Source organism: Sceloporus occidentalis, unplaced genomic scaffold, assembly GCF_023333645.1.
Source record: "Sceloporus occidentalis isolate IW3139 unplaced genomic scaffold, rSceOcc1.0.p SCAF_21, whole genome shotgun sequence".
NCBI classification, from domain to species: domain Eukaryota; kingdom Metazoa; phylum Chordata; class Lepidosauria; order Squamata; family Phrynosomatidae; genus Sceloporus; species Sceloporus occidentalis.
This window is the reverse complement of record NW_028317001.1, coordinates 14,347,335-14,374,662: the sequence shown is the minus strand read 5'-3', so window position 1 is coordinate 14,374,662 and position 27,328 is coordinate 14,347,335. Positions and strand designations below refer to the sequence as shown.

Here is a 27,328-nt window from a genome sequence, read left to right as displayed (position 1 = left end):
TTTGCAGACATTTCCACAGATTCCTTCTCCCTGGCGTCCTGTCAATGTGGTTCAACTCTGCAGGTGGTTGTGGTGGACACAGCGCATCTTTCCACACACCCCAACAGAACAGAGGTTCCTCTTTCTCTCTCTGAGGCTCCAGAGCGAGAAGGAGGCCAGGTTCCATGGGCCAAAAAGAGGACTGTGTGTCCCTTTGTGCCTCTGATCCTCCATTTTGGGGGGAAGGGAGGGAGGGAGGGAGGGAGGGAGGGAGGGAGGGAGGGAGGGAGGGGCCTGTGAGGCTCTAAGGAAGGGGAGGCAGGGGACTCAGGGCCAGTGGGGAGGCTGGGCTTTGGGGGCTGGGAGAGAGAGGTGGGGAAAGAGACCCTCCCTTTGGGCCCTAGCTGGGGAGGGTCCCACCAGTCCTTGCCTCCACCTTTGCGAAAGGAGGCCCCCTCAACCCCCTGGACTAACTCCTGCCACTCATTCCTAGGGCTGGGACTCAGAGGAGCTTCCTAGGCATTGTCACCTTCTGCCCTCCATGGCCACTCATTTCACATCTAGCTATGGGACATTAACAGGGCCATCTTAAATTCCTCATCCCTTAATCCCCCATCACTCTAAGAAGGCATGGAGTATCTGTTGTGTATGAGAGCTGCAGTGAATCTGTGCTAGGTCCAGATGGGAGGAAGGGGATGCCCACCTCTGCATTGACCCAAAGGAGGCATATGTCACCTGCATATGTAACCAGCAGGATGCTGTTCTCTGTGTCTTTGAGTGCTGCAGTGTTTCTTGCCAAGCCAATCCTAACCCTGGTCTCTTTTCTCAGGAACTTCATCTTGGACCCCTTGGACCCGGCTTTGGGGCCTCTCTTGCTGTAAGTGACCAAGTGCAGGGCCACCAGGACCCCCTGCCCACCTGATGGCTGACACAGAGGCCAAGTGGAGGGAGTTGGGCTCCAACAGAAAGAGGATGCCGAGGTACAACAGCTCTTTGGTGAGTCACTATCCTATTAGCTTCATCTGTGTCATTGCTGGGCCAGTTTATGAAAGGAAGCAGATACGATACTGTCCCAGTTTGGCAGAGAAAGTCCTGCTTAATCCTGTGTCACCCCACTACTTCAGGGGCTTTTAAAAATTTCCCGGTTGCCCTCTCCTCCTACCAATTTTCCCGTTCTCAGCTCTCTTCAGTTCCTGAGTGCAATTGAGTTTGCACCTCACCAACTCAAAAGTGGGGAGAGGAGAGGAAAGAAGGAGGCAGGATATGGCCCTTCCCAGGAGGCTGATGCAAAGGCAAACTGCTGTGCCCTTCCTAGCTTGTGTGATCTTCCTCATAAACAACTTTGGCCATCTTTACTGCCTTCTGGGTTGCTTGTCCACATGTGTCTTGCTTTTACAATCTGTGAAATATTGGGGGCTATGGGAGAACATCTCTGGATCTTAATATGGGGTGGGCCCAATGGCCCTCAAGCCCAGAGTGCTCCCCAGAACTGTTATTATAAATGATGTTTGCTTCTGAAATGTGTCAAGAAATGTCTAAATGCACCATAATTCATTGTCGGGTAAATGTACTGTATGTGTTGGGATAGTCAGTATCCTAATCTATCATCAATATCCCAGCCATGGTCTAAATTATATTGTGTATTAATATTAAAAAGATTCGAGACAAACTGGATCTCAAAGGCAGTAGCTTTTATTTTGCTGACAGAATTTAAAGTTTATTTCCTGGACTGAATTCTAAAGTGATCAAATACTATTTGGATGCACCGTGTGCTTTCCTCCCCTTTAGCTTAGTCACTCTCTGGATGAGGGCTATTTTCTGTTGCAGGTGACCTTTGCGGATGTGGCAGTATATTTCACTGAGGATGAATGGAAACTGTTGACGAAGAAGCAGAGACTTATGTACAATTATATAATGATGGAGAATTATCAGAATGTGGCCTCTGTGGGTAAGGAACCGGAATCCATTAGCATTATAGAATCACAGAGTTCGAATAGACAACAAGGGCCATCCAGTTCAGTCCATTTCTGCCATGCAGGAATATACATTCCAAGCACCATCCAGCCTTGGTTTAAAGACCTCCAAAGAAGAGAACTCCACCAAACTCTAAGGAAGTATATTCCACTGTCGAAGAGCTCTTACTGTCCCAAAGTTCCTCCTAATGTTTAGGTGGAACCTCTTTCTCTGTCGTTTGCATCCACTGTGGTGTCTCTTTTTCTCTGTAGCAGCAAAAAACAAGCTTGCTCCATCCTCAATACAACCCTTTCCAACATTTAAACATGGATATCATATCCGCTGTTAATTTTCTTTTCTCCAGGGTAAACATACCCAGCTCTCTAAGCCATTCCTCATAGGGCTTGATGGTTTCCAGATCCTTCACCATTTTGGTTGCCCTCCTCTGGGCATGTTCCAACCTGTCAACATCCTTTTTAAATTTCGGAGGCCAGAACTGTACACAGGATTATTCCAAGTAAGGCCTGACCAAAGCTGAATAGAGCGGCATTATTACTTCCCTTGATCTAGAAACTATACTCGTATTGATGCAACCTAGAATCACATTGGCCTTTTTAGCTGCCGCATCACACTGTTGGTCCAAGTTCAACTTGTGGTCTACTAGGAGTCCTAGATCCCTTTGAAGCGTAGTTTAATTGTGATAGCAACATCCTGTAGAATATTTGAATTAGTAGTTTAGTGAGGCACTATTGCTCTCCACTTTATAAGGATTCTAAATACTGTATTGTAAACTGCCAATTGTCAGAAGCAGGTTCTGTGGTTCATCCAGAATGGTATTAGGGTTTACGGGGGATTGTTAGTAGTTTAAATGCTAGTAGTTTTAAGTAGTTGGTAAGTATAATGGGGCCTAGAATGGCTTCGGGGAAGGGAAGCAGTTGTGGAGGCTCTTAGCTGACTGGTTTGTGAGTTTTGGGTGGAAGACATGCCCCCAGGGGGAGAGTCGTATGTGAACGGTGAAAGAAGAAGGCAAGCGGTACCTTGGCAGCCAGGCTGGTTAGGGGCTGAAGGGGAGGAAAAGGGAGGAGTGTGAAGGTAGTTAATGACGGAGGGAAAAGGTTTAGACACTTCAGAGACAGCTTAGACTTATTAATGGACCCTTCTGCCTGAGTTTCTCAATAAACCTTTTGGTGGAAGCAAAGGACTTTTTAATTCTGAAACTAAGTTCTGCCCCCAGATATCTCACCAATCCTAGGATTTTGTAGGAATACAGCATGGAGATTACTAGTAATGCATTTCTCATTGAAATGGTAGCACATCTCTGAGTATGTTTCCTTTTTTGGCCCTCTTCCAGCCTTTTGAGGTTCTGCTTCACTTCCCCAAAGGGATGCAATGGGATACTGAGGCACAAAACTTTATTCCTATTTTAAGGCAATACAATGTGTGGTTGACCCTGAGATCCCCAGGGGGCCAATGTGACGCCCCCAATCCCCAACAGTAGTCCATCCCTGTCTTAGAGATGTCTTAATACTGCTCCCTGGTGCTTGATCCTCACCAAAACAGAAGCCCAGGTCCCAGCCCCCTTGCTTTGCCTTTCCCAATGAGTAATTTGTATATGGATTATCCTGCCTTTCTCAACAAATGAGCTTCAAAGTGTCCCTTTTATGCATCACATAAATAGGTGTGTGTCTATGATCGAGCGAAGGAGCGAATGTGAAAAACAGAAAGGCAGGAAAGAGATGGTGAAGGTGAAATACTGAAGCAGTGCAGATGGGCAAGAGGAAAGGTTGGAGAGCAGAGGGAAAAAGGGAAAGGGATCAGGCTTAAGAGGGGGATGAAAGGCACAGATATAGGATGGGGGACACCTGGCTGAATGAAACTACGTGTGAAAGGGATCTAGGAGTCCAAGTAAACCACAAGTTGAACATGAGTCAACAGTGTGATGCGGCAGCTAACAAGGCCAATGCGATTTTAGGTTGCATCAATAGAAGTATAGTGTCAGGATCAAGGGAAGTAATAGTGCCATGGTATTCTGCTTTGGTCAGGCCTCACCTGGAATATTGTGTCCAGTTCTAGGCACCACAATTCAAAAAGGATGTGGAGAAACTGGAGCATCTCCAAAGGAGGGCGACTAAAATGGTGCAGGATTTGGAAACTATGAGGAACGACTTGGGTAACTAGGGATGTTTAGCCTGGAGAAGAGAAGGTTAAGGGGTAATATGATAGCCCTGTTTAAATATTTGAAGGAATGTCAAGCTTGTTTTCTGCTGCTCCAGAGACTAGAACACGAAACAGTGGATGCAAACTGCAATAAAAGAGATTCCACTTCAACATTAGAAGGAACTTCCTGACAGTAAGGTCTGTTCGACAATGGAACAAACTCCCTCTGAGATTTTGGTGGAGTCTCCTTTCTTAGAGATCTTCAAACAGAGGCTGGATGGCCATCTGTCAGGGATGCTTTGATTCCTACATGGCAGAATGGGGTTGGACTGGATGGCCCTCGTAGTCTCTTCCATCTCTATGATTCTAGGCCTATGGGAGCCAGGAGGGGGAGGCAGGAGCAAAGCCAGGATCGCCTAGCTCTGTGCGGAGAGAAAGGGACCTCTGGGAAGGACCAGGAGAGGGGCCTTGGGGATTGGGAGGCAGCCACCAACCTCACAGATTATACTGATAATAATAATAATAAGTTTTATTTGTATTTACCCGCCTCTCTCAATGGAGCGAGGCGGTATTACAACCGTAAAATAGCCACAAAACAACAATAGCATCCAATTTACACACAGTAAAACAATAAAATGCTTAAAACTCAGTTTGGGACAAATAAAAACATCATTTAAAATGCACATTTGTGATCAGAAGTGGGATTTTTCCTTAAGTTCTTTACAAGAGGTCAGCTGGGTAAGCCTGCCGGAAGGGATCCGTCTTAAGTCCTTTCTTGAAAGCATCCAAGGTGGTGTTAAGACGGATCTCCTCCGGCAAGTTGTTCCATAACTTGGAATTGCTTTAGCATGTTTCCTGGGTGGGGAAAGAATTGTCTGAAACTGAATTAAATGAAATGGGTGCTTGGTGGAAATACTTCAGCCAGAAAGGATTATCACACTGGCTCTCAGGTCCTTCTTGGCTCTGAATTCTGGTCTGAATTCTGGTCCCATTCAAAGCCAATGTATAGCACAGTCTGAAGGCGACACTCCCAGAGTTCAATAATAACATAGCAGAGTACAGTAGCAAATCTCCAGATATAGGCATTGGCAATGCATTAACCACTCTCCACACTTAAAAATAACTCACAGACCCAGTTGATTTCCTCCAAGTCCTTGGAGGTTCTTTAGCTTGAGTTGCAATAGAAAACAAATATGTACCAGCTCTCCTCTCCAACTTCCATCAACTTCACAATCTCTTGTACACACAACTCCAACCCACATCAATCCGCATGTGAGCTGTATACTGTATTGGTTGTGAGTCATGTCCTGGTGCCACACAGCATGAAGCATCCTCTGCAGTTAGCTTGCATCATGCCATGTGCTCTGACTCAAGACTCTATGGCAGTCTCACAGGAAATGATGCCACTTTTCAATCAAAGTATTTTTACATATATATATTGGAATATTTTTCAAATGCCTGACTATCTGCTTCTACTGATTTCCTCATGACAGTTCCCCTTCAATTTCTTCTTTGGTAGCTCTGAGTAAGGATACAGTCATTATATGGATTTGGGGCATCCAGAACAGGGTCATGCTCAGGTCACTCACACCAACATTATTAATTTAATCTCAAATAGGGAGGGATAAACGTGGGGCTAAATCTTGGCGTAACCCTTTCCTCTCTTAACACTGAGATTCAGTCTTGTCTGTCATTGTCCTCCTTTACAGAAGAATTTGTCAGCCACGAGAGAGTCCACACAGAAGAGAAGCCATGCAAATGCCAGCATTGTGGGAAATATTTTTCTTCAAAGGCACACCTAGTGAGACATCAGAGAGTCCACACAGGAGAGAAGCCATACAAATGCCAACATTGTGGGGAGTGTTTTGCCTACAAGTCAGTCCTTGTCATGCATCGAAGAGTCCACACAGGAGAGAAGCCATACAAATGCCAGCATTGTGGGAAATGTTTTTCTCAGAAGTCACAACTATTGGCACATCAGAGAGTCCACACAGGAGAGAACCCAAACAAATGCCAGGATTGTGGGAAATGTTTTTCTTCAAAGTCAAACCTAGAAAGACATCAGAGAGTCCACACAGGAGAGAAGCCACACAAATGCCAGCATTGTGGGAAATGTTTTTCTTCAAAGGCACACCTAGTGAGACATCAGAGAGTCCACACAGGAGAGAAGCCATACAAATGCCAGCATTGTGGGAAATGTTTTTCTTCGAAGTCAAACCTAGTGAGACATCAGAGAGTCCACACAGGAGAGAAGCCACAAAAATCCCAGAAATGAACTAGCATTATATTTATCAAGAAGCAAAACAAAGAATATATTTTAAATCTTGTGGTGATAAGAAAAAGCCCTTGTGATTTCGTGTGTTAGGTTTGTGTGTCCATATGCTTGTTTATGTTTTTCAATTATATTTTGTTATTTTAATTGCCTTTATTATAGATTATTGCTTTCGTTTATACATTTGAGTGGGGATCATGGTGGTGGAATAGGTTAGTTAAACAGAGGGGTGGGATTGGCTGCAGCTGGTTAGAATAGTTATGGGAATGATAGCATTTGGAATTTGTTCGATGTTGGCTGAAGAAAGTTGGGGACAGGCATTAACAGAAAGGGCTAGTTTGTGGGAATGGCAAAGGGGGCCTTGTTATCTGTGGGACATAGACTGTGGGAATTGGAGGTGGGGGCAAGGTTTGGACGAGTGTGATGTTTTAGGTTTTGGGGTTTTAATGTTTGGTTTGGGGAGGGCAGCTCTGACTTAAAGACTGAATTTCTGATTATGTGTTTGCAATAAAGTTTTTGTTGTTTCAACACACTGGACTCATTGGTGTACAGAAATTCTGCATTTGCACAAAATGTACCCTTTCTTCTCTCCTCAGCCCTCAGCTCCTTTCCCAGCCATAAAAACAGAGGCAAACACACATATATACTCAGAGAGACAGAACTATATGTACAAAGCAGAGCCTTCCCAGCCTTTCCCTCCTGAGTCGAGCTGCACAGCTTGGGCTCCATTCCGGAAGGAAGGAAGAAAAAAGGCCGTAGTCCTTCCCTTCTTCCAAAGGCCGCCAGCGGAATAAGCATCGGCAGCAGCAAAGGCCTTACGATCCCTGCGCATGCTGAGAAGGGGTCTTTGGGGCATCTGCGCATGCAGACTCTCAGCCCCTGAGGCTGCTCTGAGGGCGGGAAGTGGGGAGAGCCCTCATTCATTTGGGGGAATCTCATGGTTCTGGGATCACGCTGAAAGGGCCTTGGACCCCCTTGAAGCAATGTATGTTAAAAGAGGAGAAGGAAGGAATAAAGGAATGAAAGTGCCAAGGGAAGAGAAGCATAAAGGGACTGTTGAAGTCGGGGGGGGGGGGGGGGATCTGGGACCTGTTTCAGGCACCTTCCTCCCAGAACCCATTATTAGAGCCTTCCACAGCTCACATTGATGCTTTAAATGACTATTTCACAGATAATATCTCTCAGATAAGAGCCAAATTGGACATCAGCATTATTGCAGAGGCTGTAAGTGAGGTGTCCCTGAGTAAGATCATACTGGATCAATTTGAATCTGAGTACTGAGGATGTGGACAAGCTCCTTGTAAGTGTGAAGAGGAGAACTTGCCCTCCCAACCCTTGCCCTTTTTATATCACCTGAAATATATCATAGATGCATCTCTTAGTTAGGGCTATTTTCCATCATGCTTAAAAGAAGTGGTGCTACGGCCCTTTATGGAAAAGCCCTCCCTAGATCCCTTGGAGATGAACAATTACAGACCAGTCTCCCATTTCTAAACAATATGATTGAGAGGGCAGTTGCTCTTCATCTCCAAGTGGTCTTGGATGAAACAGATTATCTGGACCCATTTCAAACTGGCCTCAGGATGGGATACGGAGTCGAAACTGTTATGGTTGCCTTAGTAAATGATCTTTGCTTCAAGGGGGAATGTAACTTACCAAACTTTAAGCTGTATTATTATGCAGCTTGTCTCAAATGACTAGAAGAATGATTCAAATTAGAAAACAATAATTTATTGAATATAGAAAAAGCTAACCTGAATCTTGGTATACATGCATATATGTGGTATACAAAACCAAAAGATGATAATACTTTTAACCATCATGTTATAAGAAGATCATTGCTTAAAGTATGGTATAAAATGAGACATCTATTTTGGGTGTCATTGCAAGAAGCCTATTACAATAGAACAAAGAACAAAGATACTCCATGGCTAAGATACGGAGATTTAATAAAGAAAACACCAGAAGGAAAATACAATATGAAATCTATGGAAGAACTTAATGAAAGAGGAAACATGAAGGATTGGTTTTTATAGAACCAATTAAACAATCGTTTTAAGGCAGGGTTAACGATGGATAACAATGAAATAGATAAAATTATGATGGACAAAAAAGGTAAACACATATCCAAATATTATAAACTATTCAAAGAAAGAGATCTAGAAGATGAAATTATTAAACACAGCATGGTAAGATGGGCAGGTGATATAAATAAAACTATAGCTATAGAGGAATGGGGAAAATCGTGGAAAGGAACAAATAAATTCACTCTGTGCCAAAACTATAAAGAAAATGATATCAAAATGTTATACAGGTGGTATCTAACCCCCCAGAAACCCACCAGATATACAAAACTGTCAATACTAAGTGCTGGAAATGCGGGGAACCCGAGGGAAGCTTCTTTCATATTGGTGGACATGCATTAAAGCTCAAGGATTCTGGCAAAGGATTCATGGAAGCATCCAAAACATTCTGGATATAAATATTCCCTTTGAACCCAATTTATTTTTACTAACCTTAACACACAACATAAAGTCAGTAAAATACAACAGAATTGTTTTATATATGGTCTCATGTGCAAGGATCTTATTTGCTCAAGTTTGGAAATCTACAATTAATCCTTTTATCGAAGATTGGTTGATTAAGATACATGAAGCTAGAAATATGGATGTAGTATCTGCTTTACTAAGAGGGAAATCAAAAGAAGATTTAGAAATGGAATGGAGTTGTCTTAAAACATTTGAAGAAAAGGGTAATAAAATCCCGTTAAATTAATAGTTAATATTTGGTCGATATTTGGTAATTTAAATACTATCATGGTAATATCCCAGTGTAATAAGAAATTTGAAAATAAGAAAAGGAAGACCCACATCATTGTTGTTGGAAACGCCACACACGGAGTTGTTTAGCCACATTCTTTGCTGCTCCTGGCCTTGCTGCAGTTGAGTGATTGACAGTTCAAGGGTGGCGACACGCTCCAACGCTGCAATGGTAAAAGGAAGTGTTTAGACTTTGCTTGTTGTTTCTTGCTTCCTTCACCCTTAAATATAAGGCCATTCAGACTACATTTTACCCTGGTTCCCAAACCAGTTTAAAAGTTGGAAGTTCACACTTGTGCCAATTTTAACACAACTCTGTCAGGGGCTTGCACAAGAGATCCAGGGCAAATCCCCCTTAGTGCGTTTTTTCTGAAAGCGGACTATGGACCCTTTCCATTTGAAAACAACCGGCTCTTCCCTGTTGCCGACAAATATGAACTCAGCTCCGGTCATGATTGGGTCAAGTTCAGGGGTAGATTACCCTGATTGAGGTAAAGGGTAGTAGGAACATGTTTCTGGGGAGATTCGTTATGGGGCACCCGGATCTGCCCAGTTCTATCCAGGGCAAATGAGGGAGTGGGAATGGGGCCTTTGTGACCTTCCTGGTGCTGGCTCTCCAGGAGAGCGATGCATTGGGCAAGGAGTCCCTCTCCTCATCGCCTGCAGCCTCTGGTTCCGCTGGAGGCAGGGCCTCTTCTCCAGCATCACCTGGAACACGGAACCAGAACAATGGACAACAACAGATGGATGTGTGCATGTGTGTTTGTGCATATTCATATATGTATATATGTGGAGGCATCTCTATCTAAGACCACTCAGACTTATACCTTTATGAATATATATATATATATATATATATATATATATATTAATAATAAATTTTATTTCTACCCCGCCCTTCCATGGAAATGATCAGGGCGGCTTACAAAATTTATAAAAACATTACAGTACAAGATTAAAAATTCAATATAACAGTTAAAACCATTACTACAAAAAACAGGAACAGGAAACAGTAAAATAGGAAAATACACATATCAGGGGCAGAAGGAAAATGCAAAAAAGTTCCATCGATCCAGGGTCAGAAGGGAAAGAAGGGGCAGGAAGAATAGACAAACAAATTAAGGTGGGAAGGCCAGCCGGAATAGATATGTTTTCAGCTGTTTTTTAAAAACAGCTAATGAGGCGGCGGAACAAAGCTCTGCAGGGAGCTTATTCCAAAGTAAAGGGGCAGCAGTAGTAAAAGCCCTCTGTGAGGTCCGGGTAAGGTTAGACCTAGGGAGCTCCAACAATTTAGTCCCGGATGTTCTGAGTGTGCGGGGTGGATTATATGGGGAGAGGCGGTCCTCCAAGTACCCTGGGCCCAAGCCATTTAGGGCTTTATAGGTCAAAACCAACACCTTGTATTGAGCTCGGAAGCGAATAGGCAGCCAGTGAAGGTCTTTTAAAATAGGTGTTATATGGTCCGACCTGGAGCTACCAGCGACCAATCTGGCTGCCATGTTCTGCACCAATTGCAGCTTCCGAGTTTGGTACAAGGGTTGCCCCATGTAGAGCGCATTGCAGAAATCCAATCGAGAGGTTACCAAAGCATGTACAACAGACTCTAGGTCCTTTCGGTCCAGGTAGGGACGCAGCTGGCGTATCAGCTGAAGCTGATAACAGGCACTCCTGACCGTCGCACCCACCTGAGAAGTCAGCTGGAGCGACGAATCAAGGAGTACTCCCAAGCTGCGCACCGAGTCCTTCAGGGGGAGCGTGACCCCGTTCAGGGCCGGGTGACAGATCTCACCACCAGAAACCGGGGAACCTATCACCAGTACTTCCGTTTTCCCTGGATTCACACTGAGTTTGTTCTCCCTCATCCAGCCCATTACCGACGCCAAGCAGGCATCTAGAGGAGAGATGCCATCCTTAGTTACTGCATCAGTCGGAGACATAGAGAAAATTATCTGGGTGTCATCAGCGTACTGATAACACCGCGCCCCATGTCTCCGGATGATCTCTCCCAGCGGCTTCATGTAAATGTTGAATAGCATAGGGGACAGAATCGCTCCCTGAGGGACACCAGATGCCAGGGCCCTCCTATCGGAGCGACAGTCCCCCAGCTCCACCATCTGGGACCTACCCGAGAGGTAGGAACGGAACCACTGCAAAGCAGTGCCACCAATTCCCAACTCCCTCAGGCGTCCCAGAAGGATACCATGGTCGATGGTATCGAAGGCCGCTGAGATGTCCAAGAGCACTAACAGGGACACGCTCCCCCTGTCCATGCCCATATAATGTTTCAAGTCTATAGATCTTGCATACAACATCCATAGATACACCTATACATATCCATAGATACCTGTCTGAACATGTGCATGTGTATGCGCACGTATTTAAACACACACACACACACACACACACACACATATATATATATATACGCACAGAGAGAGAGAGAGAGAGAGAGAGAGATGCAAGCACATGTACACATATATGTTGGATTATATATACACACACACACACACACACGTATACACACACACACACACACATTTATATATACTCTTCTACTTGCGTACAATTTAAACTTAAGCAAACGCATGGAGAAATATGCGGGTACATAAGCATGCACATGGACGCACCTGCACATGTATACACCGCCCACGTTCTGTTCAACATCAGTGTGTATATATAATTATAATTGCATATATGTTTACTTCCAGTCATAACAGCATAACTGCCCTGCGATTACTGTAACTGGAATGTTTATACTTTGTGATGTTTTTATGATATGTAAAGTCGAAGGCTTTCATGGCCGGCATACACAGTTTTTTGTGGGTTTTTTGGGCTCTGTGGCCATGTTCTGGCAGAGTTTCTTTCTGACGTTTCGCCAGCATCTGTGGCTGGCATCTTCAGAGAATGCTTTGCCTCGAAAAATGCTTTGCCTGGAAAAAGGACCAGAGAGACCCTCTCACAGTCGCAGGAGTTTACTGCAAACCATGTTTAATGGAATATGTTTTTCAGCAGTCCTTTGACTATCTGCTTCCACTGATTCCCTCATCAAAGTTCCCTCAGTCTCTTCTTTGGTAGCTCCTATGAGTAAGAATACAAACATTATATAGATTTGGGGGCATCCAGAACAGGGTCATGCTCAGGTCTCTCACACCAACTTTATTAATCTAATCTGAAATAGGGAGGGGTGAACGTGGGGCTAAATCTTGGGGTAACATCTTCCTCTCTTAATGCTGAGATTGTCTTGTCTGTCATTTTCCTTGTTTACAGAAGAACTTGTCAGTCATGAAAGAATCCACACAGGAAAGAAGTCACATAAATGTCAGCATTGTGGGGGAAAATTTGCTTACAAGTCAGTCCTTGTCAAGCATCAGAGAATCCACACAGGAGAGAAGCCAGACAAATCCCAGTAATGAATTAACATTATTTTTGTCAATAATGAATACAAAACATATATTTTCAATCCAGTGGTGCTAAGAAAAGGCCCTTGTGGTTTTGTTTGTAAGCTTTGTGTGTCGATATGTCTGTTTGTGTTCTAAAGTTGTATTTTGTTATTTTAAGGTTTTAATAGCTAATAGTATACATAATTACTTTGGGTTGTAAATTTGGCTGGAGATTGTGAGTCATGGTATAGGTTCGGTAGTTCGGGGGCTGGGATTTGTTATAGATGTCTAGAATAGTTATGGGAATGATAGCTTTTGCAATGTGTGGGGTGTTGGCTGAAGAAAGTTGGGGGCAGGTATTAACAGAAAGGGTTAGTTTCTGGGAATGGCAAAGGGGGGCTTGTTACCTGTGGGGCAGAGACTGTGTGAATTGGAGGTGGGGGCTACGTTTGGAAGAGGGTGGAGTTTTAGGTTTTGGGGTTTTAATGTATTGTTTGGATTGGAGTGGGCAGTTCTTGCTTAAACACTGAATTTCTATGTGTTCTCAATAAAGTTCTTTGCTATTTCAACACATTGGACTCTTTGATGCACAGAAGTTCTGCATTTGCACAAAACTGACCCTTTCTTCTCTCCTCAGTCCTCAGCTCCATTCCTAGCCATAAGAAAAGCAGAGGCAAACACGCACAGAAACACACAAACATACAGGATACAGAGAGCTATATTTCCAAACTAGAGCCTTCCTTTCCTGCCTTTCTCTCCTGAGTCCAGCTCTGCACCTTGGGCTCCATTGCGGTCTCCTCAAAAGAAGGAAGGAAGGAAGGAAGGAAGGAAGGAAGGAAGGAAGGGGAGGCTACTGAACCCCCAAAGCATACCTTCCTTTCCCACAAAGGCCCCCAGTGGAATAAGCAGCAGCATCTAGGCCCTGGCAATCCCTGCGCATGCTGAGGAGGGGCATCGAGGGGGATGTTGAGGTCGCCCAGGACTAAAAGCCTAGGTGAATCCAGCAGCAGTTCAAAGACCAGTTGTGTCAGCTCTGCTAGAGAGTCTGTTAAGGAATGGGATGGATGGTAAACCAACACAATCCCTAGACTTTCCCTAGTCTTTAAGCTGAGGTAAATAAATTCGATGTGGTCCATCTTACAGATAGGTATCCTGGCCAAAGCAAGATTGTCTTCATGGACCAAAGTCACTCCCTTTACCTGCTCACTGATGGAGAACCCGGCTGGTAAGGCCTGATCCCAGGTGGCTGAGCTATCATCACCCAGCCAGGTCTCTGTGAAACAAGCCAGGTCAGCCTCTTCATCCAGTAGGAGATCATGGACTATGTGTGTTTTATTTTTGACTGACCTGGCATTAAACAAGAGCAGGGGAAGGTTCTGTGGTTGGTTTGGTATGCTCTCCAGCCCTTTTGGGATAGCAGGGTGAATGGAAGGGGAGAGAGATATCTGTCAGGGTCCTAAGTGCAGCCCGTCTTGCAACACAAAAGGCACTACTTTGAAAAAGGAACAGCTTTTATTGAAGAAGATACATACAACAGAAGTGACTTTTTGTCAGGAATGAAAGTATAGTTATATCACTTTTATAACCATAAATTAACGCCACCCCATTAACCAATAAAGCTAATTAATTGGATAGCCCTTCCCTGCGCAGTGTCCTCCCATCTGGGATTGTGGCAGCGTTTCTAAAAACTATTAAGCTCTCATGTTCCTTATCCCAACCACTGCACCTATCTCCTTGGACCACAGAACTCAGCCACACAACAGTTTTAATTAACATTATGGCTTAACTATATATATATATACATATATATATATATATAATGAAACCCCATCAATCCTAATCTAATATGATACCGTATAAAAATATAGTAAGCATAAACACATAACAACACAATACAATATAACAATACCAATAACTCTCTATGTTCTCCCTCCTTTTACAGAGACCAGTCTTTTAAACTCAAGCCTCTGTTAGAAGGATGATTCCCACACATTCCAATCCTAGCAAACAATCACATTCTTTAGCCATGATCTCTCTACCTTTTTCTAGTACAGTGGGCCCTCGCCTTACGCGAGGATCCGTTCCGGATCCCTCCGCGTAAGGCAAATTCCGCCTATGCTCAAGCCCCATTGTAAACAATGGGGCTTGTGCATGGTGGCGCAGTGGCGCGCAGGGTGCAACAGGCACGTGCGCCCATGCAATTGAATGGGACGTGCCGCCCCTTTTGCCCTGTGTGCGCCCCGCGGCTTGATCTCGTATGCTCAAGCCGCGTAAAGCGCACCCGCATATGGCGCGGGCGTGCTGTATCTTCTATTAAGGCACATATGAAAACATATTATTTTAACCCACCATAAATCCCATCTCTCTTAACTCTAATCTAAAAGTAAACCTAGAATCCCAAATGAATAAATGCATGAATAAAAGTATTCATGACATATTGTGATTTCAGGCTGGCGCTCCTTCCCTGAATGAGACTGGCACATTGCGACCTCAGGCTGATGCTTCTTGCCTGAAACATTGAGACTGTCCCATGGTGACTTCAGTCTGGTGCTCCTTGGATGAAGGATTGAGATGGTACAATTGTGACTTCAGGGTGGTCCTCTTTACCCAAAGGATTGAGACTGGCCCATTGCAACCTCATGCTGATGCTTCTTTCCTGAAGGATTGAAACTGAACCATTGTGATCTCAGCCTGAGGTTCCTTGCCTGAAGAATTGAGATGGTACTATTGTGACTTCACCTGAAGGATTCAGACTGGCCCAATTTGAACTCAGGCTCATTATGACTTCACACTGATGCTCCTTGCCTGAAAGACTGAGATGGGAGAATTGTCACTTCAGACTGGTGCTGTATACCTGAAGGATTGGGACTGGTCCATTGTGTGTCAGAAACAGAATATAAGGGTTCTGTCATAAAGAGTAAAAATATTAGGATTTCGTTATTAAAGAGGAGTTATAGTTGTAGTTCATAGTAGGTAGTGTAGAGTGATGGGTTATAGAAAGCATGTAGTGGGAAATTAGAAGGACAGATCGAGTGGCTTTTAGATGAAGGAGGGCGTTTGGAGAGATTGATGGGGTTGCAGCTGGAGACTGGTTATCAAGGAGGAGGGAAGCTGGCTTGGGAAGACCGCTCTTCAAGGTGAGGCTGTCTGGGGGGAAGGGAACGGGGAGTATACACAACCTTGGTATCTATGCACCCTCCGCTTGTGTTGCTTTAGCTTGGGAATTGGGGGCTGGCTTAGGAAGGGGTTGAGTGGGTTAAGAAGGGAGCATGTTCCTTTGGACTTCAGACTTTGCAAAAAGGTGTTAATGGATGTTTCTGTCTGGATTCATCAATAAAGCCTCTTTTGTTTCAAATGAGTTTTATTTTTTGAGCACAGGACTGACTCCAGATCTCACCATTGGCAAAGTCTCACAGTTTTAACTCCAATGGAGAGCCAGGAACAAGAAGAGTTCTTGGGGAACCCGGTGGTTCTGGAGATCCCGGTGGTGGAGGAGCAGGTGCCTTCTTCAGAGGAACAAGGGGCCAAGCCCAAGACTGGGAAACCTCCTGAAGCTCACACCATCCAGGCCACCACTGGAGGATTTGGGTTTCCGGCCCCAGACTGGGGAAAGGAAGGCCGTCGGAGGTCAGAGTGACAGCCTGGGACCTGGCAGTGGGGGAATCGCTTGATAGCCGCCCCAGGACAGAAGAACCCCAGGTAGACGTTTATTGAATGGAGGAAGACATAAAGGAATTAAAGGACCTTATGAAGTGGATGGCGTCGAAGTTAAAAATGCGGTGGAGGAAGATGTCAGAGACGAACCGAGGGCAGCTGATGCTCCTTGCCTGAAGCATTGAGACTGTCCCATTGTGATCATTGGTTTCCAAACTCTTCACCATTTTAGTCGCCCTCTTTTGGACGTGCTCCAGTTTCTCACCGTCCTTTTTGAATTGTGGTGCCCACAATATTCCAGATGACCAAAGCAGAATAGAGTGGCACTATTACTTCCCTTGATCTAGACACTGTACTTCTGTTGATGCAGCCTAAAATCGCATTGTCCTTGTTAGCTGCCACATGGCACTGTTAACTCATGTTCAACTTGTGGTCTACCTGGAACTCCCTGATCCCTTTCACACAAAGTTTCATTCATCCAGGTGTCCCCCATAATCCTATATCTGTGCATTTCATTTTTTCCTCCCTTAATGCAGTACCTTACATTTCTCCATATTGAATTTCATTTTGTTAGCTTTGGCCCAGCTTTCTAGTCTATTCAGGTCATTTTTGAATTTTGATCCTGTCCTCTGGGGTATTAGCTGCTACTCCTAGTTTGTTCTCATCTGCACATCTGATAATTATGCCTCCAATTCTGTCATCCAAGTCATTGATAAGGATGTTGAACAGAACCCCACTGGACACCCCACTGGTCACTTCTCTCCAGGATGAAAACGAGCCACTGTTGACTATCCTTTGGGTTTGGCCAGTCAACCAATTACAAATCCATGTAACAGTTTCCTTGTCTAGCTTGTTTCATGTTTTTGTTTTATATACTGTTTAATTTGGTTAACTGCTATTAGTGAATTGCCAAGAGTGGCCACCAGATGGCGCTCCAGGATAGAACTTGGTGAGAAGCCCAAGGAGGCTGCAGTGCCCTGAGTATCCACAAGAGGGCGCGATTTTATTAGGAATGTTTTTGATTGATTAAAAACGAAATCTATGGGGACTAATGTGATTTTCCATTGGCTCCCCATTCCTGAGGGGGCGTGGCCTCCTTCCCTTTACCTGGACCATCCTCCACTCCCATTGGCTGCCTATCCCCGCCCTCGGTTGCCCTGAAAGCGAAAGGACCACCAGAAGGAAATGGGGGAATTGCAGCGCTGCATCATGGGAAATTTGCAACCGGGGGTTTGCGGTGTTGAAACAGAGCAGAAGCAAAGCTGCATTCCACGCCAGACCAATTCGGAGTGGAATCGGAGTGAGCTTGGAAGCGGTTTCTGTGAATTCACTTGTTACCAATTTCACCAAATGAGGGGTCACTTTGGAATCACTGCGGAAGCCCCACTGAAGGAGCCCCCAATTAGACTATTTTGATCATGCCAAGAAAGTAGGGAGATGGTTAGCCCTTAAATTAAAAGAGAAGAGAAATGGAAACCAGATCTTAAAAATCAAGAAAGACGGGAAAATATTATCAAGACAAGAGGATATTAAACAGACCTTCTTTGAAAACTTATACGGAAGTGAAAATCTCAAGGTGGAAAACTTACTCGATTGGCGTAACATAGAAGAAAGAGTGAAACTAGACGAAGGACAGAGAAATTTCTTAGAGTCAGATATAACTATGGATGAAATGTTAGAAGCAATAGAGGAAGGGAAAGCCCATAAAACCCCAGATGGCTTTCCCTTATATTTGTATAAAACATTTAAAGAAGAGTTATGCCAAGTTTCCAAAGAAGCTCTTACTGGTAAAATACCAGATACATGGAAAGAAGTGAATATTACCTTAATTGTGAAAGACAGCAAAGCAGACGATGACTCCGCTAATTATAGGCCTCTCTCGTTATTAAACTCCGACTACAAAATATACACAGCAATTTTGGCTAAGAGATTTAAAAAGATCTTAAGTCAAATTATTGAAGTGGATCAGAAAGGTTTTCTCCCTGGAAGACAACTAAAAGAGGACACACGGCATGCCTTGAATATTTCGGAGGACTATCATAGACATAATGGCAAGCAGCCAGGTTTATTTCTTTTAGACCTACAAAAAGCATCCGATTCTGTAAATTGGAACACAATCTTTAAAATCTTAGAGGCGATGAATATAGGAGATAGTTTTCGTAGACGGAAAGAGAGATTGTATTCGGATCAAAAGGCTAATATTTTAAGAAACGGAGAGAAAACCCCCTCCTTTCCAATTAAAAAGGGAACGCGTCAAGGATGCCCCTTATCTCCCCTTCTCTTCTTAGTTGTGATTGAGATCTTAATTAGGAAGGTAAAATTGGATATTGATTTGAAGGGAGTAACAATTAAAACACATACATATGAAATAAAAGCCTATGCAGATGATTTGTTTATAGATCTAGAGGAGCCCTTAGAGAATGCAGATAAGGTTAAGAAGGCTATAAAAACATTGGAGACTTTAGTGATTTCAGAGTGAATTTACCAAAATCCACGATTTTAACGAAAAATATGAATAAAGAACAAATGTCCAAAGTAACCGGATTCACTGGAATTGAAGTTAAAGGGAAAATTAGATATTTAGGATTAATTATTTCAAATGAAAGAAATGAACTCTTCGGGAATAACTATGGCTCTCTGTGGAAAAACAATTAAAAATGGAATTAATAATTGGAATAAACTGCACTTATCTTCTTAGGTAAGATAGCGTGGAAAGGCTATGTGGAATTCTGGGAAAGGCTGGCGGTTGGCTTGGAGCCTGAATAGGGTTCTAGAAGGCTGGTGGCTTTGACCGTTGGCTGCTTAGGAAGAAGAAGGGCTCCTTCTGGGTTTCCTTGGCAGAACAGGGAAGGTGGGTGCCTCAAGATGGCGATGGGGGACCCCCAAATTTGGTTCCTCTGTGAGACGGATGGCTGAAGGGAAGAGCCCCCATTTTGGAGCCAAGGATGGGGGTCTGGAGGGTCTTCTGTATGGAGGCAGCTTTGGGGGCTGGAAGCAAGGAAGCCCCCCCCTCCCCTCTTCTCCGGCTGCCAGGCCTCCTCTCATCTCCTCTCTTGGGAGTCTCTGTGGGGCCCTGAGATTTTAGAGAGGGATCCAAGAGAATCAAAGGGAGGCTCTTAAATCCCTCCACTTGCAAGATACAAGGTGTTGGTTGTAACCTTTAAAGCCTTACATGGCTTGGGTCCAGACTACTTGCAGGAGTGCCTTCTTCCACACAATCCTCCCTGCACTGGAAAAAGTCTCCTAAAGCCTAAGAAGACTAGATTGGCTCCAACAACCCAGAGGACCTTTTCTTCTGCCACTCCTAGGCTTTGGAATGACCTGCTGGAAGAGATCCATCACATCACCACCTTAGAAGCCTTTAAAAAGGCTGTTAAGGCGCATCTCTTTCAGCAGGCCTTTCCAGATTAGACTTTCCACTGTCACTGACACTGTTATTGTTAACGATAACCCGGCTACCCTGCATAGATAGAAGTTCTCCCCTCAGCCTCTCCACCCTAATGTTAGACCATTTTATCTTTCTCTTATCTGTATTGTCATTTATCTTACTTAGAGCCCATAGAGACAGGCCAAAACAAAGCTCCTTTGGATCACTTTGGAGGTATGCTATTTAAATGATGCATGTGTCCTAAGAGGCCAGAAGCCATGACAAAGCAATGCTACAGTCCTAAGGACTGGGGTACAGCTTTGGTGCAGCTTCTGGCCTCTTAAGATGCATGTGTCTCTGAACAGCATTCCTCCAAAGTGACCCAAAGCAGCTTTATTTTGGCCTTTCTGTTCAGGCCCATAATTTACTTCTATAATTGGGATTGGGGTGCAGGAGGGAGGGTTAGGGTTTGGCTATTATTTGAAATGTATATTGTATTTTATTACTTTTTCTTGTAACCCACCTTCATTCCTTCGGGAAAAGGCGGGATCTAAATATATCATCATCATCATCATCATCATCATATTCACCCAGAGTTAGAGGGCATAGGAGTGGAGTGGAGTCATCACTGTTTTATATAATGATGCAGAAATGCATCAGTCAGCAGCCTTCAAAGGAGATAGAAGGAGATGACATTGTAGATTCTTTTCTGTGTATTAAGTGAACTTTGGATAGAGTAGAAGAATGTAAATTGAGTAACAAGATAGAAGTGTAGTAGTAAAGTAAATATGAAATAGAGAAAGAAAGGAAAGTTATGATACATGGTAAAGTATAGAATAAATTAGAAGTGAGGAAGCTGAAATAAGATCTTCTTTCCTATTCTTCTAGAAGTGAGAAAGAAAGTGAGAAAGAAGATAGATGTGGTAAAAAGAGAGTTATGTATGTAGTTGAAGGTATGTGTAAGTGTATAAGGTAGAGGTTACAGTTGGGTAGAGTGGAATGATGAGAAAGAGAGTGGTACAAGTGTGAAGGAGAGAGAGAGAAAGGAGGAGAAAGGTGGAAAGAATGAGAAAGAAGGTAGTAGGAAGGTAGGATGACATGCGGTTTAAAGAATAGAGGAGGTAGGAAGGAGAAAGATGTGGATGGAAGAAGTAGATGCTAATAATAAGAACAAAAAAAGAATAAGAGGCCTGTTACAGACTACCAAAATAAAGCTGCTTCAGGTCTCTTTGGAGGTATGCTGTTTAAATGATGCATGCATCCTAAGAATCCGGAAGCTGCACCAAAGCTGCACTCCAGTGCTTAGGAATGGAGTGTGGCTTTGGCGCGACCTCCGGACTCTTAGGACCCATGCATCATTTAAATAGCATATCTCCAAAGAGACCAGAAGCAGCTTTATTTTGGCAGTCTGTAACAGGCCAGTGTGATGTATGTTTGAATCGTAATTTTATTGATTATATGGTTGTTTATTCTGAAAATAAAAGGAATTTGAACATTATTTACAGTTTGACCTCAGTATCTGCTGAGGTTTGGTTTCAAGACCCCACTTAGTAACCAAAATCTGTGGATGTTCAAATCCTATTACAAACAATGGGGTTGTAGTATGATGTGCCTTTCACAAAATGGCAAAATCAAGGTTGGCTTTTTGGGGATATATTGAGATGCAGAATCTGTGGATCCTGAGAGCTGACTGTGAAAGGTTAAAAAGCAGTTGAAATCATCCTATTAAGAGAAATGTAACCCATGTAATTGGACTCATGGAGAAGTGGTCAGATGGAACCAAGGAGAATGTGTTTCTTTGGTTGGTTTCCTTGGAAAGAATTGGGAATCTTGGCCAAGGTGGGAGTTGAGTCAGTTGAGGCTGAGAGAAGGAGGAGAGACCTCAGGACAAGAGCATTTCTCTGGGTTAGTTTGCCTGTTTCCTATTTTATGTTAGTGTTTTGAGTACTGTCTTTCTTACAGTGGAACTTACTCCTGCTTTGTGAAGGCATCACAAGTTGGACTGGTTGATTTCACCTGAAAGCATCCTTCTTATTCATTCATTCCTATTGTACATTCATTGAACTGTATGGTTGTGTTACTTATTAAATTTCATCTCACCTTTCTCCCTTGGATGGGTCTCAAGGTGGCTTAGGATACAAAATATAGAATGAACAAAAGCATTTCTTCAAAAAGAACACATACTAGTAAAATAAGGATACTGCTGTTCCTTCGGTTAGAAGTTCGTTCTCCAAGATCTGCAAGGGATAATCTACAAATGTTAACTGGGAGGGAAAGAGGACATTGGAGGACAATGGCTTGGAGTTATATCACATAGACAGTAGTGAATGGAGACTCCATGTTAGTGGGTTGGTGAATCTGCTCTGTCTTTTAGTCTGAGCTCTCTCTGATGCTGACTCTATTTTGGAAATGGGCTCCAGACCCATGGATGAAAACCTGGATGAAATTCAATGCCCCAATAATATGGAAGACCCAGTCTGGCAAAGTTTACATGAACTGTGTGAAATGCGGTTTTTGTGTTGCTGTTATCTGTCCTGAATTTCCCATCTCCACTAAATGACCCCAAGATCAAGCAAGAAGAGAGAAGGAGAAAACTGTGTCTCCTTCCACTTTCTCAACTCCATTTAGAAATGTATGAACCTCTTCCATGGCCCTACTTAGACACAGCTTTGCTCCTTAAAAAACACAAGGCTTGTAATCTTTCACAGAAGACATATTATTTGGGAGGCAGTTCAAGAAAAATCCTACCAGGAAGGTGCCCTCAATTTCTTTTCTAGGCATAGAGGCTGGTGGGCTTTTTCATCCACAGTTTTATGGTGGAGGTGGCCTATGACAAACCTCCTTTGAACACAGACCAACGAAGAACTGCCTTCAACTTGACCACTAGCGAACCTGTTAAACGTTCACATGATGAAGAGAGTTCTGCCTGATGGATTCTATGATGCTTCTTCTGAGTTTCACTTAATTTGCTCAGGTAAAATTGTATTTATTTGTTAGACTGTTATTATCCTTTAAAAAAAATCTTCTCCAAAGGACTTGGAAAGAAGAAAGGTCTCTCCACAAAATTGTCTGGCCTTAAGATGAATGAGAAAGGCATCATGCGAAATGAAGAAGAGACGGCGATCCTGAACCAGACAATTCTTTCTGACCCAGAAGAAGGGATCCAAGTGAGTCTGGGACACTTTTATGCAATAGGTTCTTGGCCTTAGGAGAAAAGCCCCAATATGGAAAAGGGGCACCAGCTCATCTTTCTACTCTTTGTTCAAATGGACAGGTTTTCTCTGACCTACGGAGTCAAAGCAGCCCATTTGGATGTTGAATGCGGATTGGAGGATGACTCACATTTGCCGCTGGGATCTTGCTGGCATGGCTACAGAAACATGGATCTCATAGAATCAGAGGACGACCTGGAACTAACTGACAAGGTACAGAAGAAGCCTATGCACTTTCCATGGGGTTTTAGAGTTTGGCAGCGTGTTCGCATCTGGCTGTCTTGAGAAGAGAGTTAGTTATTCCTCCCCACTGAGAATTTATCCTTAAAGTAACGGAGGTCAGGGCAGGGGAACATTAAATCCACCCCAAACTTTTTACTGAACTCTCTTCCCTCCAATAAATTCAATGCTTCAGACAGTCACAATTAAAACCAACGTTATGTCATTTAGGTATATTTTCATGTTTAAAATATTTTGTAGTAGTTTTCCCTTAGGGCTTGGGAAGCTGTGTATTTTATCCTCCTTTTCCAGGTTAACTCCAATTCTTCCATCTCAATATTGTGTCCTGTTTTCTTGGCCATTGAACCATGCTTTCTTTAACCACTTCAGATTCCATCTCATGTTTTAACAGGATTGTATACGATCTCCCCACAAGTGAACATTTCCCGATAGCAAGCACATTTCCTAGTATTTCTGTACTAATTATTTCTATTCCTTATGTTTTCATATCCAACAAAAACCTCTCCCTTATTTGCCGGAAAATAAGCCAATTACATTGTTTACCTTCTTCTCTTATTTCCTCTAATGTTTTAAATTTAATCATATTGCCTTGCTTATTTATCAAATCATTGTATTATTATTGTTGTTGTTGTTGTTGTTGTTGTTGTTGTGCTTCTCCAAACAGATCAAAGCAGCTAACAGTAAACACATCAGTAAAATACTGTAGCAATTTACCATTGTTGCTTCCAAAACCCTCCCAATTCCTTCCATCCAGAATAAAATACAATTAAATCTTAAGCAATTATTAAAACAATTATTAAAAATAGAGCAGGCATTTAGAGCAGTTGTTGAACAATTTATTAAATTAGTAGGAGATTGCTGTAATGTTAATCTGGAAAGCTCTGCTGGAAGATATACATCTTGATCGCCTTTTTAAAGCCTTCACGACTGGTGATATATCAGATCTCTTCCGGAGGCTATTCCATAAACTGGGAGCAACAGAAGAGAAAGTCCTCTGGGTAACTGAATGGAGCCTTGTTATTGCTGGCTGCAGTAAGCTTTTACAAGAGGACCTCAGTGTGTGGGGCAGATTATATGGGAGAAGGCAATCCTGTAAATAAGCTGGACACAAGCCATGAAGGTTATAACCAAGATCTTGTACTGTCCCCAGAAATTAATGGGCAGCCAGTGAAGAGATGTTAGAATAAGTGTGATGTGGTCACCTCTAGATTTTCCAGTGACCTCTCTGCTGCCATATTTTGGATTAGTTGAAGTTTCCGGACTTGATACAAGGGTAGCCCTATGTAGAGCACATTACAGAAGTCAAGACATGAGGTTACCGGCGCATGCACCATAGTTTGTAGGTCTTCGGGTTCCAGGAAGGGACGCAGTTGGCGTATCAACTGAAGCTGATAACAGGCACTCTTGGCCATCACATCTATCTGATCTGACAACTGGATAGATAGATCCAGGAGCACCCCCAAACTGCAAACACAATCCTTTAGGGGAAGTGTGACTCCATCCAGGACCAGTTGACAGACCTCCATACCCAGATTAGGACCTCCAACAACACGCACCTCCGTCTTGTCTGGATTCAGTTTCAATCTCTTTTTCCTCATCCAGCCCATTGCTGCCTCAAGACATTCATTCAGAGAGGAGATGCCTTCTTTAGTTGACACTGAGATATCTCTGGATGTCATGAGCATACAGATAGCACCCGCCCCATGCCTCCAGATGAACTCTCTTGGCGGTTTCATGTAGATGTTGAATAGCATTGGGGATAGGATGGCGCCCTGAGGAACGCCGGATTTAAGCTCCCTTTTAGAGTAGCAACTGTCCCCAAGCATCTCCATCTGGAATCTGCTTGAGAAATAGGACCGGAACCATTGCAATGCATTGCTCCAATCCCCAATTCCCTCAGACGTTCCAGAAGGATGCCATGGTCAATAGTATCAAAAGCCACTGAGAGGTCCAAAAGCATCAATAGGGTAACACTTCTCCTGTCGATACTCAAGCGGAGATCATCTAAAGTGAGCATAGCAATCTTGACTTCATATCCCATCCTGAAGCCAATTTGAAAAGGGTCTAGACAATCTAATTCTTTCAAGACCACTTGGACTTGAAGAGCAACTGCCCTCTCAATCACCTTGTTTAGAAATGGAAGATGGGAGACCGGTCTGTAATTCTTCATGTCCAAGGGATCTAGGGAGGGCTTTTTCAGAAGCGGCTGTACCACCGCTTCTTTTAAGAAAGATGGAAAATAGCCCTCCCTAAGAGATGCATCTATGATATAGCTCAGGAGAGTCCTAAGTGCATCTCCTCCTTGGAGGACCAGCCATGAAGGGCAAGGGTCGAGGGGGCAAGTTGTCTTCTTCACACTTCCAAGGAGCTTGTCCCCATCCTCAGTGCTCACAGATTCAAATTGATCCAGTATGATCTTACTCACAAAGTCACTGGACACCTGACCTATAGCCTCTACAATTTGAATCAAATGTTTTTACTGTTTTCCTGTTTTTATACTATCATTGTTTAATCCAGTTTTTGTATTGGGATTGGGGCATAGGGATTGATTTCTCTTGGATTTTATTGTAACATCGATGTATTTTATTGTTGTAACCTGTCCTGTTTTTCCATGATCGGGCGGCCTAGAAATAAATCTATCATCATCATCATCATCATCATCATCATCATCATCATCATCATCATCATCATCTTATGCTGGCATCGTCGAAGTTGGTTCTTCTGTGAGAGATTTTATCTGCGAAATGATCATTCAAAGCATCACACTGAGCTGTGGTAGGCTCTAACAATGCGTTCTGGGATGTGGGTTTCTGGATCAGGTCCCAGATGCTCCCCTCCCCACTTCAGCAGTCCCTTTATGCTTCTCTTCCCTTGGCACTTTCCCTCCTTCCCTCCTTCCTTCCTTCTCATCCTTTAACCTACATCCCTTCAAGGGGGTCCAAGGCCCTTGCAGCATTTTCCCAGAACCAGGAGGGGGGTAATCTTTCTGGGGCTCAGGGTCTTTCTGCTGGTCCTCCTTTGCAGGGTTGTTGTGAAGGAAAATCCAGATCCTGTGGGCCAATAAGCCTAGTTCTCAGGTTGCCAGGAGGGTGTCCCTCTCCCCAGAAGGGTCTTTGGGTTCCTCCGTCTGCCTTCTCTTGGCTGTGTCCTAAATTGGGGCTCTTCTCTCCCTCCCAGACAGAGCCCCCTCCCCGAGACCCCAGGGAAAACTCCTCCCACCCGAAAAATGTTGTTTCCAATGCTATCCTGTGTGATGCTCTTTATTTGGCACAAAATATTCTCCAAATGAGGCATCAGAATGGGGGGGGGTCTTTCCTCTGCCCCACTTTCCAGGAGGGAGAAGGCTCCCCAAAGCCCTTTTTACATTTGGATCCTGATCCCCTCCATGGCCATGTCTTTCTCCAAGGGTCCCTCCTGACGACTTTTCTCATAATAACCCCCCAAGTACATGGGCCCAAGGAATCCCCCGAGGAGGAGGCAGGAAAGGAAAGAGGGAGAGGAGGCCTGGCAGGCCCACTTCCTTTGAGGAAGAAGAGGGGCTTCCTTCCTTCTTATAACCCCCAGGGTCCCCAGAAGACCTTCCAGCCATTCCTCTAAACCAGTGATGGAGAACCTTTTACAGACCGAGTGCCCAAACTGCAACCCGGACCCTACTTATTTATTGCAAAGTGCCACGTCCCTCTGGCTTTCTAGTAAGAAACTCTGTCAAACTCTGTGCTAGGTCGATAGCATGTGTGCCCACAGAGAGGGCTCTGAGTGCCACCTCTGGCACACGTGCCATAGGTTCGCCATCACTGCTCTAAACGAACGAGGGTTGTCCCCCATTTCCATCCCTCAGAACAGACTGTGAGGGCAGCAATGCTTCAGGTAGGAGATTGCGCATGCGCACATACATCCAAAGGCCCCTTCTAATCATGCATACAGATCACCAGGGCTTTACTGCTGCTGTTGTTTATCCCACTGGCGGCCTTTGAGGGAAGGAAAGGAGTGCACCGGGATTTCAGCAGCCTCCCCTTCCTTCCTTCCTTCCTTCCTTCCTTCCTTCCTTCCTTCCTTCCTTCTTTTGAGGAGATTTTGAAGAGGCCACAATGGAGCCCAGGAAAGGCAGGAAAGGAAAGCTCTGCTTTGGAAATTGTCTCTCTGTGTATACTGTATATACACACATAGATAGATAGATAGATAGATAGATAGATAGATAGATAGATAGAGATGTGTGTTTGCCTCTGCTGTTCTTATGGCTGGGAATGGAGCTGAGGACTGAGGAGCGAAGAAAGGGTCAGTTTTGTGCAAATTCA

At 43.9% G+C, this 27,328-nt stretch overlaps 1 protein-coding gene across 1 annotated transcript in view; it reads left to right on the top strand.

Moving 5' to 3' along the window:
* The first annotated feature begins 916 nt into the window (after positions 1 to 916).
* LOC149301645 (uncharacterized) overlaps positions 917 to 27,328 on the top strand; it is a 337,309-nt gene continuing 310,897 nt past the window's right edge. The window contains exon 1 of the mRNA XM_089484339.1: positions 917 to 975. The gene's annotated coding sequence lies outside the window, so the exon portion shown is untranslated. The remainder of the gene's footprint in view (positions 976 to 27,328) is intronic.